Below are 4568 nucleotides of genomic sequence, written 5' to 3'. Positions count from 1 at the left end.
AACCAGGCTCTGTGTTGAAAGGAAAGGCATCGACGGGCTCCCAGGTGCAGAGATGAGGACAGCATCCGGCAGGGTTTGAGCCAGAGGCTCCATGCCGTCACCAAGGGCTCAGCCACCTCGCTCCCAGAGTGATGACATGCTTGTGATGTATACATTGAATCAGACGTGGGTACATTGTGTTACATGATGTTGTTATTACGTGACACAGGTATTGTTACTTGGTAGACATTAGTTTTGTACATTTGACTCCTCCAGGAGAAGGAAGCTGCCTTGTCCTGTCGCATCTGGAGTACCTTCCAAACGTCCAAGTCTCCCCTTCCATTCCTGTGTTAGTCCATGCTCCACTGCCATCTGCACATCTTCACTGATGAAGGAGATCAACCGACCTTTCTTCCTAGTCTGCCTGGCCTAGAAGTTCCGCTGAGACCTGCCCCCTGTGGGGGAAGACAGCCACCATCGATTTCCTTGTCTACATAATAGAAGTGAGTGTTAGGGCCATTGTGTGCTGGCAAAGTGGCTCTCGGGGTGGCAGGGGGAACTCCTGGTTTGTGGCCTGTACCAGTTCAAATATTGTAAACTCCCACGGTACTGGTTTCCTCTGGGCGTCAGCAAGGGGCTGCCAGCACCTCAGATGTCTGAGGAAGCGAGGGAGGGACTACAGCTGGTTGTGGCCAATGGCCTGCGTCTGGTGTCCGGCTGGGGTTGGCTCGTGTCCCATAGGGCTGTACCTCTCAGAATTCAGTCAACGCTGATACTGTGCTGGACCCAGCGGGGGGCTGCTCCTGATGTCCCATTGAAGCCCTCTGCGTCTCGAGGTACCAGGGTTCAGGAAGGCAGCCAGGACTGAGGTCACACAGCCTCTGTGACATCCTGTGCCACCTGCTCTGACCCCTGAGCCTGCGTGTGGTGAGCATCACCTGGCTTTGACATAACCATTCGTGGTGCTGAGGATTACATGTTGGGCTCCTAATGGCCAGATAGGCCTGCTCCTGCAGGGATGATGCTTCCCACCACCCCACCCCCCACCCCTGGCCAAACCCACGGTCATCGAGTGATTCCTATGGCATGTTGTTGTTAGGTGCCGGAGTGTCAGTTCTGAGTCATAGGAACCCCAAGCACAACAGGACAGAACACTACTCGGCCTGCCCCACCCCCACAACCATCCCTCTGTCTGAGCCCATGGCTGCAGCCCACCTTGTCAAAGTTCTTCCTCTTTTTTACTGCCCCCTCCACTTGGCCAAACATGATGTCCTCCTCCAGGGACTGGTCTTTCCTGACAACGTCAGGAGAACATGAGACAAAGTCTCACCATCCTTGCCTCTAAGGAGCATTTTGGCTGTACTTCCAAGACAGGCCAGTTTGTCCTTGTAGCAGTCCATGGTACTTTCAATAGTCTTCTCCAGCACCACAGTTCAAACGCATCGCTTCTTCTTGGGTCTTCCTTATTCAGTGTCTAACTTCCCCATGCATATGATTGAAAATACCATGGCTTGGGTCAAGTGCATTTTAGCCCAGCTCACAGTGAGCCTGTAAGTCAGAAGAAGATGAGACCTACATACTCAGCAAAGCTTAAAAAACCCAAAACAACTTCCCCCACCCCAAACTCCCACCATCCAGTTCATTCTGACTCATCATGATCCTATAGGACAGGGCAGAACTACTCCTGTGGGTTTCTGAGACTGTAATTCTGCACAGGAGTAGAAAGCCATACCTGGAGGGTTGAACTGCTGACCTTGTGGTTAGCAGCAGCCCCAGGGCATCTCAGTGGCCCTAGGACAGGGTAGATTAACAACAAAACTCCAAACCCACTGCCATTTAGTGGAGCTCAACTCACAGCGACCTTCTGTAGAGTGTCTGAGGTTGCAAATCTTGGTGGAAGCAGACAGCCTCCTTTTCTCCCCAAAGAGTGGTTGGTGGGTTTGAACTACAGACCTTTTGATGAGCACACTCCAATGCTTGCCTGACAGCACCCTCACGGCTCCTCAGCACAGAGAACTAAGGGGTTCTTAGTGAGGGGGAGGGTGTTTGTCGTGACAGGGCGTGGTGTCTGCTTGTGGGGACAGAGTTGCCCTCATGGTCACCCTTTTCTGAGCCACCCCCCATTTTCTTGGAGAACCCTTGAGTCAAGTAGCCATGAAGGCATGAGTGAGTCACCTCCTATGGCTCCCGCCGACTCCTGCGCTGCCTGGCCCCACACTGCCTGCATTGTATGTGACCCTCCAGTCGGTTGCCAGGTATGAAGGTGGCACTCAGCCCTGGAGGCTGATGGGGAGAGGAGGCAGCGGAGCCTGGGCAGGGTGGGGAGCCAGTGACGCCACCCTGCAGCCCCGGGGCCAGGGCCAGGGGCAGGGGCGTGGCCTGCTGATGAGCTGGCCTGCTGTCAGGGATGACAGATACAACAGCAGATTGGACACGCCTGCCATCCCCGGCACACCAGAATACATGTGATGGGGGACAGTTGGTGGGGGTGACGGCAGGGCCAAGGCCATCTGCCTGCGGTTTCAGTGTAGGGGACTGTACTCCTGCCCACCCCGTCTACCACTCAGCACCTTCACCCTCACTCAGCCTCTGGAGCTCTAGTTCAAATCCTGTGCCCACCTCCCCCGTCTATGTGCCTACCAAGAAACCATTACTCTGTGCCTTGTTGCTTCATTTGCAGGATGAAAGGACAACACCTGCTTTACAGGGTTTTGTTACTGCGGTGTGGACCCCAGCTCGTGGTGAGAAAGGACGCTGCCCACTGTCCACTGTGGGTCAGAGTGTCATGATCCACGGGGGTCACAGAAGCCGATCACCAGACTTTTCTTCCCAGTGCATCTAGAAGCACTTTGAAAACGTGTGCAGCATCGCAGCAGCACCAGCCTCTACAGACTGCCAGGCAGCCTGGGTGGGAGTCCAGCCTCTGCTGACCTCCAGGAAGCGTTGGGTGGGAATCCAGCTGGGTCTGCTGTGTGTAGGGTGAGGATTCTCACCCCGAACCTCCACTGTCTTCTGAAATGGGGGGAGGCGTATCCCCGCATGTAAATGACTGATCAAGGAGCATGCTCCTCTCTGGAGGTGTTGCCTGGGACAGGGGAGGTGTACGCTCAGCTCTGGGGGGCCCTCCTTTCAAGGGCATCCTGCGTCTCCCCTGTGTAATTGATCTCTTTTATGGGCCTGTATGTTGCTTGGCTGGAAGCGGTCTCTTGGATGGCTTTGGTTCCAGGTCAGAAGGGTGTCTCAGGGCCATCGTGCGGGGGGTCCTCGGCTTAGTCAGACTAGTGTGTCTGGTAAGTTGGATTGTTTTCCATTTGCCTGCCCTGTTGCCATCCCACCAGAGTGCTGGGCTATGGTTGCCAGGCACTCTCTAGTTTTCTGGTCTCCATGTCCTGTGGGTCACTGGTCCACTCAGCTGTTTTTGGACAAGTCGCCGGGCACTCAGACTCTCAAATTTTCTTCACTCCCCTTGGCTGTCCATGGGAAAGGGTTAGTAGGGGGTTGTATCTTGGATGGCTGCTGACAAACTTGTAAGACTCCATATTCTATGCACCTCAGTAAGTAGGGGCCTGTGTTCTACTGTCAAGAAAGATGGCGATCATCAAATTGTAATGAGGACTGGGGGGTGCCGCTGCTGTAGACCAAGCGGTCAGGGACAACCTGTGTGTGTGTGTCCGTGTGTGCATGTGTGGAGGTGGCACTGGGTGTGTGACTGTATGAGACTGTGTGTCTGTGTGTGAAGAAGACACTGGTGTTGGCTGTATGAGCCACCGTGAGTCTGTGGCTGTGTGTCACAGGAACAGAGGAGGTACACTCGGCATGTGGCCTTTTTTAAACGTGGGAAAGGGCAGCCATGAAGACAGTCCAGCAGAGGCTCTCCTGGGACGTCTGTGGCTGCAGCCCAGGGTGTTTCTTGGCCCGTGGGGATATCTGCATGGCCTGCAGCATGTGTGGAAGGCTGCTGCTGGTATACTGGGCTTGGGGCCTGGCCAGGCGGTCCTGCTGCAGGCAAGCTGGGCACAGTATCTGTTGGCACAGAGTAGGTCTAAGGACAGATCATGGGCTTGTTGTTAGGTGAAGGGAATAGCTGGTGGCATGAGGGTAGCAGGAGAAGTGGGTAAGTGTGGGACCATGTAGACCAGCATTTCTTAAAGTGGTGACACCACCCAGTGGGGGCCAGTGCTGGCATGACCCAGGGGGGCTACCAAAACCGATACACCTACACTTCATCCTGCAATGTGGACTGCAGTACAAAGGTGTTGGGAGGTACAGTCGGTGCAGGATAATTTATTTCTGAAAAGGGAGAGGCAGGCCAAGGCATGTGTGGGACCTGTGACTTGTAGCTGGAATAGAAACCAGATCAGAAGCAGGAGCCAGGCCCTCGGGAAACATTCCCCTGTCGATGGCATGTTTGAGGCCAAGTGGCCTGGCCCCCATTCCTGAGGGCCTCTGGGTCTCACTGATCCTGCTTCTCCTGAGGGCATGCCCACACCAGTCAAGTCCCCGTCACTGAGACTCGGGCATGCTCTTCCACAGGCTGTTTGTCTCAGCATTCCCTACCGATGGGTTTATTCCACTCGACCCCCAGTTGA

General features: G+C 54.8%; 1 protein-coding gene across 4 annotated transcripts in view; it reads left to right on the top strand.

The window, feature by feature from the left end:
- The first annotated feature begins 324 nt into the window (after nucleotides 1-324).
- The window catches only part of RIMBP2 (RIMS binding protein 2), a 96398-nt gene continuing 92154 nt past the window's right edge, over nucleotides 325-4568 (top strand). For all 4 annotated transcript variants that reach the window (XM_030887439.2, XM_045296821.1, XM_045296822.1 and 1 more), the window contains exon 1: nucleotides 325-482. The gene's annotated coding sequence lies outside the window, so the exon portion shown is untranslated. The remainder of the gene's footprint in view (nucleotides 483-4568) is intronic.

This window comes from Echinops telfairi, unplaced genomic scaffold, assembly GCF_000313985.2.
Source record: "Echinops telfairi isolate 266 unplaced genomic scaffold, ASM31398v2 ScPeMD7_7412;HRSCAF=8450, whole genome shotgun sequence".
NCBI classification, from domain to species: domain Eukaryota; kingdom Metazoa; phylum Chordata; class Mammalia; order Afrosoricida; family Tenrecidae; genus Echinops; species Echinops telfairi.
The sequence above is the reverse complement of the archived record's forward strand: the minus strand, read 5'-3'. Positions and strand labels throughout refer to the sequence as shown.